This window comes from Thunnus thynnus, chromosome 1, assembly GCF_963924715.1.
Source record: "Thunnus thynnus chromosome 1, fThuThy2.1, whole genome shotgun sequence".
NCBI lineage: Eukaryota > Metazoa > Chordata > Actinopteri > Scombriformes > Scombridae > Thunnus > Thunnus thynnus.
Window position 1 is genome coordinate 21,795,807 of NC_089517.1, and position 12,907 is coordinate 21,808,713.

Sequence of the window (12,907 nt, forward strand, 5' to 3'; positions counted from 1 at the left end):
TTTTACTTATCTGTTGCCATCAGCGCATTGGAAGCTGGATGTCTTGGCCATCCTAATGTTGGGACCCGCCCAGTTCCCTCCTACTCCAGTGGTGGGCTGTAAGCATGCACATCTGTGTGCGTTCACTTTTCAGGGAAATGTTTTTTTCTCTTCTTTACATTGAAATAGGGAATATATCTCCCATATAGCCTGTAATAACATGTAAAGCTTTATTATGTGCTTCACAGTAAAAATCAAATAGCTGAAAATGTGATCACACGCCACTGATCCAGGTCAGGGCCTTGAGCCTTTAGATTTTCATAACTTTGTTTTCAAATAGGCTATGACTTTATTCTATTTTAGAACATGTAACAGAGAATAAAGTGTTAGAGCCTGAGTTATAAACTGTGTAGATTCATAAACCTTCAATGCAATGCAATATTTCTCCATTTCAAGCCATATGGTGGGTGCACCACCACGACAAACAGCTTAGGCAATGTGTCCATTGTTATTAAACTTGTGAAATATTTTATAAAACATTTTAGTGTGTGAAAAGCATTTGCCAAAGAACATGCCCTCATATTCAAAACCACCCTCCTGATTTCTGTAAAAGATAGACAGGAACATGGGCAGGATGTTTATACAGCAAAATGTAAACATTTTCCCTGGCCTTCTTTAAATAAAAAATCAAGCAAAAGCCCCGTTAGATCAGCTAATACTCAATCTGATGCGATATGCCCGTGTGTTCGCGGCGTCTTGTGTGGATGTTGGACGTTTTTACACAAGAATATTGTTTGTGTAATGCAGTCATAATATTTACGCAGGGACGCTGGAGGAGTGAGGTGGAGGCTCTGCCGAGCTGTGAGCACAGAAACTCGGACGGGGACTTGAGATCGACTCCTGCCAGCAGTTTACCATCAGAATGATCCAAGAATGAAAGTAAGATTTTCAGTTTACAGTCAGAATATTATCAGCAGAATTGTCGGTGCTTTAATTTAGTGCCATATTGGGAAAACCTGGCATGTTTAGTTTCTGTTATGGGACCTTACAGGATAATTAGAAAAACGAAGAATGAATTATGCCTTAAGCTTTACAGGACGTTTTTCATGAGTTGTAATTCAGTCAAAAGAAGATGCGCATCAGTTTGTTTATCTGTCTGTGTTTTCTAAGTCGAAGGGCTTAATTATAGTTAGATTTACTTCCTTTTATACAGCCGTGTAGGGCTACTGAAAGACGATCAGTCCATAACCTAAAACTGTTGACAGTAGGTTTCTTATTGTTCCCTGGAGATCTCGATAGCTGCAGCCTGCAACCTTTTGCCTCTCCGTGGGCTCAGTTAGTTAAGCCTGTTGTGCTTCTGATCTCTACCGGTGTTACTGTTTCTAGTAGATGCTTATGATCACTCGTAGTTTTGACATAATGGAATATAATACTGGAGAAGGTAGTGGATGGACATTTTTTTGTAATTTCACAGCTTATGCTTGTGCGTAAAACTAGAGACTGGCGACTTTCTTGCCTGTGCGTAAAGGTTGTCAGTAACTCTTATGATATTATTTTCTGCAAAACAATGTGGCAGCATGTTTGTGTTCAATTTTAGGAGGAGTATTTAAATTCAATTATAATTAATTATATTAACTATAACTCAAATATAGAATGGATTATTGATGTTTACCATAACTGTTCAGTCCAAAACAAGAACAACTTTTTTTGTTTCAGGCTGGAAACGAGAAAACAATTCATTGTCAAATTTTCATTGTCAACCCAAAGGTGACAGACGTGCCACTGTTAGTTTTTGCTGTTGCAGTGAAGATTTAAACCCATGGATAAATGAATGTAAGTATTGTTTTAACCGGTGCCTGCTCGGCCACTCGCCTGGAGTGAGGGCCACACATTTATCAGCGGAGCAGACCACCCAGCGCGCACCAGGGGCAGGCGCGCTCCCGTCGTCTCTCTGCCCACTGCATTTAATTACGGCTGATGACTTCATTCCATTAAGGCGCTTTTTTTTTTCTCACACACTCATTCGCCCCATGTCATGTTATTCTTTCTTTGTTATAATATAGGCCTATATATATTTCACTTACAAGTCCATCCAAAGTCCACCCGTGGTTAATGTTTACGCAAACCATCAGTGCTGGATGGTGATGCGCTACTCCCTGCTGCATTCTTCTGTCCCCAATAAGGAGTAAAATCAGTTATATTTTATTACAACACATAAAATGGAAGTTTTCATGATCAACATTATACGAAATATACGGAAATACAACTGTTCCCATAACATCATAAACTACCTGCATTATCTAAAGTCCCTTTAAATTGATTATTCCAGATTTTAAAAATATTTTAGTCCTACGTAAAGGCAGGAAATAGTTGCCATGAGAGTGTCGTTGGCAGATTATGTTCGTCATTACTGAGGCTTGAGTCCCGAGGTCAGAGCTTCCCAGTTGCTCCATCGCAGACGAAGTCATGCACTTTTCCATGACGTCCCATCATGAAATATTTGACAGCGCTGCATCCTCAGGAATGCTCGGCCACTTAGGTGGAGGTACACTGCAGAGTGCAACAGCCCTGACAGGCTTTCCGGACTGTCTTACCGTTATTTAGTGAGCTGAAACCAATTTTTGCTCCCTCAAATCATGTTGCAGCAAAGTTTTGGAGAGCTGTACACAGAATGTGTTTTCTTATTGGTTACATTCACACTTCAGTGAACTTGAACTCTTGTACAATGACACATTACATCACAAGGCCAAGAAATCCAAAAATTTAGGCCAACTGGACATTATTGTCAGACAGACTATTTGAATCTGGAGTTTTAACTTCAGCCTTCAGCCTTGTAGCTAATTCTATTCTAGGGTTATTAAGTTACATATTTGCACAATACAAGTCACGTCACGATCAATTATAGGCAAATAGTAGCTACACCATGCGTAATATAGATCCAACAGCGGTCAGTAGTTTCTGATTTAGCCACACAGCAGATTAAACTGTTAGAGAGATACAAAATGTTCCGTACAAAATGTTGTAGAGAATTTTAATGATATTAAACTTGGATTAAGTTTTCGTTACAAACGAACATCTCTGTGAAATAAACTATTTTCCCTCACTGGTGCTGAGAGAGGGCCGCAGAGGGTCACTTAAAGGCCGCAGGGACTTTGTTTAGAGGACAGTGGGACAGAGTTATCGATCAACTGGCCCTGAGACGATCCCACTTGAACTTGAATCAGGTTTTGAAGTAAACTCTCCGTCAAGTCTTTTATCAAGTCTTATATCTTATACAAGTCTTGTATCTTAATGATAAGATTATTATATTATATGAAAAGAGTCATTTAAAGTAGAGCAATCAGCTTCCCCTTTTTTCACAATTATAATTCCTTTTTATTATTTAACGTCATCTGTCAAAACCTTTAACTTAAACTGATAATATGGAGAGAGAAAGTCTAGATTGAAAGTTTAATTGTTAATTATTATTATTATTATTATTATTATTATTATTATTATTATTATTAGTGAGTAGGAGTAACTATTTTAAACTCTAAGACATTGCGGATTAAGGAATTGCAAATGGTCTTAATCAAAGGGCCTGCAATGCAAAGGTTTGGATTTTGATAGAAATATAGTTTTTAAATAATAATACAAAGATTTTATTTTATTTATGTATTGTCTTTGTTATGTAGGATTGAAAGCGTGGATAGCAACCATGCAAGCAACCTAAACAACTCTTTGATGCACAGATTTACCGTCAATATTGCGCAGGAAAAAATAAAGTAGAAAAGAAAACCTGCTGGTTTATCTTTATATTAATTGGATTCTAGACAAGCAGGAATATATTTTTACTCTGGTTTTAATAAAGCTATTTATTACAAATTTGATGATGAAAAATATTGATCTCATCCGCACAGACTATTAAATCAAAATGATTACAAATTTTGAGAGTAAACAAGTTTGGAGACAGTTTTTTGTCATATTACAGGAACATCTTAATTGGTTTTCTGGCTCTTTGTCTCTGCAGTGTCGCCTATATTTCACTTAGCATTGTCGCTTTAATTGAAAACAGTGTGATGTCGAGGTGGGCACCCCCTCATCACTTTCCCTGCGCTGTAGGTGGCCGTGTATATTTTCGTTTAAGTGGTGTTTATGTGAACGAGAAAGGACGGGATTGCTAGCAGACCGCTGATTGCGCGCATTGAGTCGCTGCATGGATTTGAAGTGTATTTGATGGGCACCACCCTCTCAAGTAATCAGCTGCAGGAGAAGTGCGCTCTATGGCTTTTTAATTTCTTGGCGAGATATCAGCCCCGTGCCTTGTTGTGCGTAAAGGCGCAAAGGAAAGTAGTTCCTCTGCACAGCATCCCTCACAGTAGATGTTTATATGTAAATGCTACTTTTCACAACAATTTCAAAGCGATGTCCATGCTCACTGTGGAAATATGAGAACATCTTCAAATTGAATACCCTGACAAGTCGAGCGTCTGCAAGCACACGTCCTGCCGAAGTGCCCTTGAGCCTGACGCTGCAGCTATATGAGCACTGTGGACCATGTTGTCTGACTCAACAGACTTTAATTCACCGAAACGAATCATATTACAGATCGAAAGTACTGATCCGCTGATCTGTGCAAGGCGTCTATTAATCTGATCTCAGACATTCACTCCAGTGCTGTTATCGTTGGACGCGTGGGTTTAAAAAGCCTCACATGACATGATCCAAGTTTAATCAGGACCTTCGTTACACAGCCTCAACAACCTCTCATAATTATGTTTTTTTAGGTTTGGTTTTCCAGAAACAAAATTGGACCAAAGTTTTTATTTATTTACTACATGTAGCCGAACACTCTTTCATACGTTGCTGTATCTTTACTTTGATATTGATAATGTTGACACAGATGTAAGTATAATAAGTAAATTGTTGGCTGGAGTTACGTTGGTGTTTGTCATTGGTTGGTTACACGTGTCGTGATATATTAAGGAGGTACGCCCACCTGTTTGGCTCACCTGCACACCTGCGTTAACTGGGACAATATAAAATTACAACTGAGAGTCTTCAGTGATGTTTGGATATTGCAGACTATTAATAATAATGAATTCATGGTAGTGCCTTGGCTGATTTGATAGTGACTTTAATCGAATATTTGGTGAGATAACAGTGTCTAACTTGCCACTCAAGAAAATCTTTGCTTTAAATCCTCCAGATCCACTGCAGTTACATCCGTTTGTATCTGGAATCATTTGACACAAAGTATTTAATTTTTGTTAAAAAACAACCAGCGTCTTGCCAAAATACATGAGTCATTGCTGTAGACCTTATTGTGAGAACCCTGGCCTCCTCCGTAAAACTTCACATGCCTTCCCGCAACAGTCCCCTGTGTGTTGTATTGTCAAATTAAAGATAGCCCACTCAAATCGTCAGATTGCCATATTCTTATTTCAGTGTTCACTTATTTGTTACATGTTATAGTAGATTGGGTTCTGTTGATTATTGAAAAGAAAACGTGCCTTTCAGACAATGAAAAAATAATAAAGAAATAAAAAAAAAGAATAAAGGCATATGTTAAATTCTTTCTGGTTTATTTTGTGATCATAGGCAGTACCACATAATTTGACTTGAAGGACAGCAGTGGGGAGGATTTGGCAGGTCCAGAGGTTTCACAAATACCAAACTGTCCAAATGTGGTTAGCACTTACAGGGAAATGTTCCATAATTTTAAATACCTGTTCGTAGCAAATTGGTATTTCAGCAAGTTGGCAAACTGTTTTCTGTATAAAATAGGACAAAACACCCAAAGGAGACAAATGTTAAAACAACAAAAATATGAGCAAATTGTGTCTTTGAACTTTAAGGTTCAGACTTGAATGTGAGGTTAGTGCAGGTTGTTATAAATGTGGTCATAGAGGGTTTGTCTTTGTATTCAACCTCAATTTAACAAAAATATTCATTATCTTAGATTAGAAATTACAACAATCTTTTTGAATATTTTTAAGTTTTACAATGGCATGGCTGCAAATGGATTTTTAGGATATTTGGTTTATTAAAATATCTGTAAAAATAGAACATATCAGACTTTGTCAGAGACAGAACAATAAAGTCCTGGACTTATTTTCATTGCTGTCCCAGGTGTTTGATCATCAAGTTAATTGACACCAAGTAATTTTTAGGCTTCTGTTTGTCCCAATTTTGTGTTAGTATGTAGTTTTCAAAATAATTGAAAAAAGCACAGAGCAAATCTCTTTTTTAAAGTTCAATTAATTTAAGCTTAACATTGAACATTAGCCCAGTTCATGAAATAGTCACAAAATTCAATCTATAGATTTGTGTTGGTGAATTCAGCTGTATTGGGACAGTTTTGTAATTCTCTTGTCAGCAATTTAAAAATAACCCAACATATGATACATTTCTGAATTACTTTCTTTATGTGAAGAAATGGAGTGTGTATAATATTTTTACAAAGCATGGCTGACCATTTTCTTGTAGTTGACACAAAATTATTTTTCAGTGACATGTTTGGTCATTTGGGACACAGTTTCATTAGTGTAGGCCTTTGCTTTCAACCCTAATGACATATTTCAAAGAATATTTTAAACTGATTTCTTGTTTTTCTTAACCTTAAATATACTGTATGTCTAAGGTTACTTGATATTATGCATTAGCCTATTATGATGCGTCATGATAGCTTAATGGATTGTTAAATCAACAGATAGGCTTAGGCCCCACAGGCTAGGCTAATGTGTTAAAGTGATTAAAGAATCCAACGTTTTCAAAAACATTTATTTAAAATATAATTTTGTAGAAGTAAATAATCTTTTCATCAGTTCATCAGTTCCTTGCACTCCCTCCCTCGATCTGGCTGCCTGTTTCCTGGGTGTTGTTCTATTCTGCAATAGGCCTTAAATTCATCATGGATTAAACAAAGTGATCAAGAGCTCTGTAGGCTACACCTTTATCTGCAGGCTCCCACATTGCTGCTTGATTAGACTAAATTCCTTGTTACGCCACAACTTGCACACTAAACATACTAAGCAACATTTAGATTAAGCTTTATTGCTCGCCATTGTCAGAGAAAATTATTGGGAAAGGCTAATTTGACCAAATTATAAGGCCTACTATTACAAACAGTTTGGGGGATTAGCATCAATTTGAAGTCCATTCATAAATCATTAAAAGTCTTACTCCATCTGCTTAAAAGTTGGCTGTAGGCTACATCTCTGTGGTTCTGTGTTGACATAGATGTGGGTCTCTATTTTTATCAGGTTATATGAATACACTAGTGCTACACTTTATTTCAATAGCCTTTTAACATTGTCCCAATTTATCTGAAACATGCTGCCAAGAAAATATCCTTATTTAAACATTGTAAGCATAATTTCAAAACAATATATATTTATTTTAGTTCACTATTACATCATATATGTTCGTATATCATTTGCATCTACAATATTCTTTGTAATAGTCATTCAAATTTTTCAACTTTCTGTTTGATGCTGACCACACACCCCTACGTGATGTCACAGGAATTATGTCATGTGACTTTGGTCATATGTTTCCACAGCAAGGTCTCAGCACCAGTTGATTTGACTTACACTTACCGGTCAGAAGTACAATGCTGTCTTTTTATGCTGTCCCAATTTACCTGATGTCCCAGAAACCTGAATTCACCCTACATGGACATGAATTTTCCATTTTGTTCTTGACACTCAGCACGACTTTCAAACTAATGTATTTCAACTGGGAGTATCTTTAGTGCTTGCACCATGTTTTTTAGGTTTAGATACAAAAACCACTTGGGAAAGGTCATGGTTTGGGTTAAAGTAATCACTTGAAACGTGGTGTGGGTTACTATTTCCTTAAAGTTAGACAACCTTCGTAGTCATGTCAACAGTAAACACCACGACAATCGTAGTTACAGTTCTTAATAAAACTGTCCTGACTCACGGTTGGAGACGTGACACTTGCGTCGGAAGCATTGACTGTATATAAAAATGGATGTCGTGACATCTCCCGAAAGAGGAAGCCAAAACATCTTGATCGCCCCCTGGTGGCTGGCTGGCCCCCTCAATGTTAGCAGATGGGACATGAGCCAAACTAAAAAATCAAAGTGCACATCAAATAAATTTTTCATGAAGATGATTCCTGTCATTTTATGTCGTTCTTATCACGCTGATGTTTGTTTTTAATTAGTTATTTGACAGTATAAAAAAGGGGGTGTGACATCATGATTGACAGCTGTGACAGCCACTCTCAAACCTCCATCAGGCTGCGGGACGGCTGAGGGGGCGTGTCCCGTTGGTCCATGATCCTGCTGCCTGAATCTACTGCGCAGATTCTGGCTCCAAATGACGTCACACAAACAAGATGGCAGCTCCCAGAACGAGACATTTTGACTTCAGTTTTGCACAGCAGTAGGAAGTGGACACACGTTGTCCATATTTGTATACAGTCAGTGGTTGGAAGCAGGAAGCGAACAGCAGTCTCCAAGTCTACTGCGTCCGCTCTTTGCAAGTTAGGATCTAACCAACCGCCCAACCCGCCACCTCTGAATATGGAAATTTGGTTCTTTGAAAGTCGTGAGTGTCACGAAAAAATGGAAAATTCGTCTCCATGTATACGAATCTATAGATTAAATTTCATGACTATTTCACATACAGCTGTGATACTGAGCTGAGACTATTGAATTGTTAAATTACTGTGTTACTAATGTTTTAATTTTGGATCATTTTGAACTCTTTCCATATTTTTTTATTTCTCCACACGAGTTTATTGTAAAATTCTCTGATAATACTCTAAATTAAATGAATCCTGTACATTTCTGTTTCATAGAGAATTCAGTTTTTGTATTATTGTATAAAGCAGGCATGGTTTCTACACCTCTGACCACCTTTTATCATTCACTAATAACAATCAAAAACAGCGCATATTCCTATCCACTCCTTTATTTACACAAACAGACTGGAAAACACATATCAAAAAACTTTTCTTTAGACGATTTCTTGGCACTGTGCTTCACCACTCCTCTCTGCTCTACTTTTGCCTTTCTTGGGAGATTTCAGACATCCCACACAGTGAGTGGGAGCCTGTTTGGTGCCCCACCCTGCAACCCTGAACACCTCCCAGGGCCAGTCCATCATGGTCTGTCTGATGCAGGGAGAGACATCAATAATAAGAGCTGAAGCAGAAACCACAGTCGAGAACACAAAAGAGAGAGGGAGGGCAGGCGCAGGCCACAACTGGCTCTGCTGCAGGTTAGCTCCTTTGATACTGACTTGATGGCAGTTTGATGGGTGCAGATGGGGCGACATGGGTTTATACATACGTGTTTACATGCGTGTTTACATAATATCTATGGTGTTTACGCATAGCCCACCAACTCTTTTTTTCTTTACTCTGAAGGGGGATTTTCCTGTGGCAAGCTGCTTCGGAAAAAGCAATTAAGAATTCCCAAACAGTACACCACAATGGGAGATATCATTTGTGCAATGTGTGTTCCATGTCCCTCGCAGTTTTTGTCTGGAATGGGTTGGCTATTTTTAATCTGCGCACAACCAAACCCACCTACAGACAAACCACAAATTGAATGAAGGGGAGGGGGATGAGTGGGCATTGTAATTGCCTATTGTGGAGCTCAAACTCCTCTGTTCTGCCATAAACAGCTTTGGTAGTTCACAACTTGATACCCAGTGCTTCAGCCGGTTTGAAATTAGGGCATATTCTCGTTGTCTGTGGGAACCCATAGCCAAGCAGTGGTTGGAATCAGTCAGGAATGCTTTGGGATGGTAACTGGATTCGGTTGTAATGCCCGGCTCTCCACAGCGGAACACTAGGGTGGGAAAAAGGCCGAGAGCATTTCCTGAGTGGAGGGGGGTCCCAGCGAAGCATCACATGCATGGGCATCATGTGACAGTTATTCTGCCAGGTTTCAGCCTACGATCCCAAGTGGAGAGAAGAGTGGGGAGGAGTGCAGCTGAGGGGGAGATGTGGTGGGTGCGGCGGGCAGTGCCAGAGAAAGAAAGAAGAAGACAGGGATGAAGATGAGTGAGGTACAAATACTGTAGCTGTTATGATCTCTCTCCAGGCGTTAGTCTGGAGGATATCATGCATTTGGTCATGTGTGTGCGTGTCAATGTGTGTGTGTATCCTTGTGTCTTTATATCTGTCTGCAGCTAATATTTTTTGTGCACATTTATGACAGTGTGCTCAAGGACCTCTCGTGGTTGCGGTGATTCACAATTTTTGAAAAATCTATTTTATAAAGCCATTCCTTATAAGCTTGTTGTAAAGCTTAGACTTGCATCTTTTCAGCAGTCCCCGCCATTTTACGATATATGTTATGACACAGCAAAAGGTATTTCCGGCAATCGGCTAGGCTAAAAACAAGGCTTACATATTCTGTTGCAGGCCACATTTTGGCCTTTATCGTGGCTCAAAAACTGACATCCATGGAAAAATTTGGTCTCACCTTTAACCAGAGGAGCACATAATTCCATACCTGATGCGTTATGATCCACTAAAGTTTGGTGCAGTACAACATGAATAAATTCCCGTATCTGTTAAATCACCCAGTTCTCCACCATCTTGACTGTACACACCTGGCAGAGATCTGCACTCTACTGAGTGTACTCGTCTAGTATTTACAATGCAACCTTTGAAGGAAGGGCTAGTCAAAGGATGAAGAAGAGGAAAAATAAAAAATTGCAATGTAACACAAAGCACAAATCTGTATCTGTATCTACACAGCTTCATTTTCTGTTTTAAATTGTTTTTACATGGCCATTTATACCCCTTATGAATAAGTTTAGCTGCTCACAAAATATACAAAATAACAATATCTTAAACACGTAGTTAAATTAATCAAACAATAAAGCATGATTCATATTTGGTTCATGTAAGTCTAAACTGAGTCTAGATAAAAGCTGTGTAACTGTTAATGGTCGGTTGACTGTTAACGGTCTGGTCCGGATATGGGAAATAGAACAGGAGGTTTTAACAGTGGGAAAATATAAGTCATAATTTCACTGGGCCATATTGCATGATTTTTCTTTAAAACTGGTGATTATGGGAGGAGGCTCAGAACAAAATAAAGTTGGTTTGAAGTTTCTGTGATTGAAAAATGAGAAATCTATTGACAAAAGGCTCTCTTGACTTTTAAGACAGTCAGTAACCTCAGTTTGTCTTTTTTAAGTCGTGCAAGGTGCCAGGCTTCAATATGGAATCATATGGATCATGAGGTAAAAATAACACCTGAGCAACAAGCTCTTCCTGCACTGCACAAAAAAATGTGGTGAAAAATGAAAAAAAGTTATTGAGAATGAAAAGTCATGCTGCTTTAGCTAGTAGTAGTTCCTGTTCACACTAAGAGCTAAGGTCAGGAGTGATAAGGAATGACTTTTTATTATTGTGAGTTGATGGTGGATGCTGGAAATTTGGATGCTGTTTGTATCTATTCAGAGCGCATAATCTGTTTATATTCATATTTTTTTATATCCCTGATGAAAAAATATTTATTTAAAAGTATTATATGTTTCAGTCTGCAAAGGAATGTTTCAGATTTGATTGCAATAATCCACAATTTGTCATTTTGTAATTTCAATAATAGTAATCCTGCAAATATTATTGTGCACTTTTTTTTATCTCAACACCATACTTCTAATTTTGTGTGTTTGTGATGATATCAGAAGGAGGGATATTATATTGATGTGAGAGTGTGTGTCCATCTGTCTGTCTTTGCTTTTCTGTGCATGTCTCTATATTTATGTCAATGACTGCATCATGTGTGTGCGCAGATTAAAATATTGTGTCTCTATCTTTAGCATTGTGTGCCTGTTATGACTCTCCATGGCTGCATGTTATCATGTATCAGTGCACATGAAAATGTTGCTGACTAAATATTTGTGTGTGTATGTGTGTGTGTGTGTGTCCAGACTGGTGCTGGCAGCCAGACGTTGCTCTCTTTGGCTTGTGTAAATGTTGTGATGATCCTGGGAGGAATCTTACCCTATAGTTGTCAAAGGGCTTTTTATTTCCACCTGCTACCGGCCTCTTTCCGTTGGTCTGCTCTATAACAATGGTACTGGGAAAGCTGTGGAGTGCACAGTGATTGATGTTGGACTGTATTTGGCCCTTTTTCAGATTGGGGCCTGAAAGGAAGTAGCTATCCCTCCCTTCCACCTCCACTACCCTGCAATAACGGAGGGCTCAAGAGGGCAAAGTGCTGATCAGGACTTTCTTAGACATCCCATTTTAACATAGTGCCAATCAGCCCCAAAGACAAGTTGGCAGGCACATATAAACAGAGTTTTCATGACTTATAAATCAATTTGCCACTGAATGAAGTGAATTTATGTCACACAATTGAACACAACATTATCCCCTCCGTCTTGTCTCCAGCCATCACTATTTTTCTTGTCATGTCTGGGTGCTCTGTTGGATGAAAAGAGATACAGGCTCATCACGACTGCATTCTTTCCATTTAGCAAAGAAGGTCATCTATCACCCAAATTGTCTGTCCTTCTCTTTCTCTATTTCTAACTGTGTTTCTCTTTCTCCTTCCTCTAGGCTGGAGTGGGCAGGCGTGCGGCTTTGGCCACAGGAAGCTGTGAATTCTTTGGAGAATGGAAGATGTCTTATGGGGAGACATACTGGCCCCCCACCCACCCACTCACCACCCCAAAATGACCCCTGACCCATTCATGTGTTTATATCAGACCATGGAAGTGAGAAATAGTGATGAGTCACTCTGGCTGTGTGTTTACACTCCGGAGTCACGCAAGGAAGGAAATCAGCCACGGTCTGCTAAAAGTGGCGAGGTGAGAGAGAATAGCTGCAGTCCCCCAGCGCTGCAGAGATTTACCTCTCAAAGCCAGAATTTATTTCACGTCATCTCTGCCGCAAAGACTTTCAACCAACAGAAAACAGCAACATTAGTAGCGCAGTAGACTGT

At 38.9% G+C, this 12,907-nt stretch overlaps 1 long non-coding RNA gene across 1 annotated transcript; it reads left to right on the forward strand.

The window, feature by feature from the left end:
- The first annotated feature begins 26 nt into the window (after positions 1-26).
- LOC137183702 (uncharacterized) lies at positions 27-12,668 on the forward strand. The gene is made up of 2 exons (XR_010928522.1): positions 27-918; positions 12,523-12,668. It is a non-coding gene; the product is annotated as an uncharacterized lncRNA (long non-coding RNA).
- The last annotated feature ends 239 nt before the right edge of the window (positions 12,669-12,907 follow it).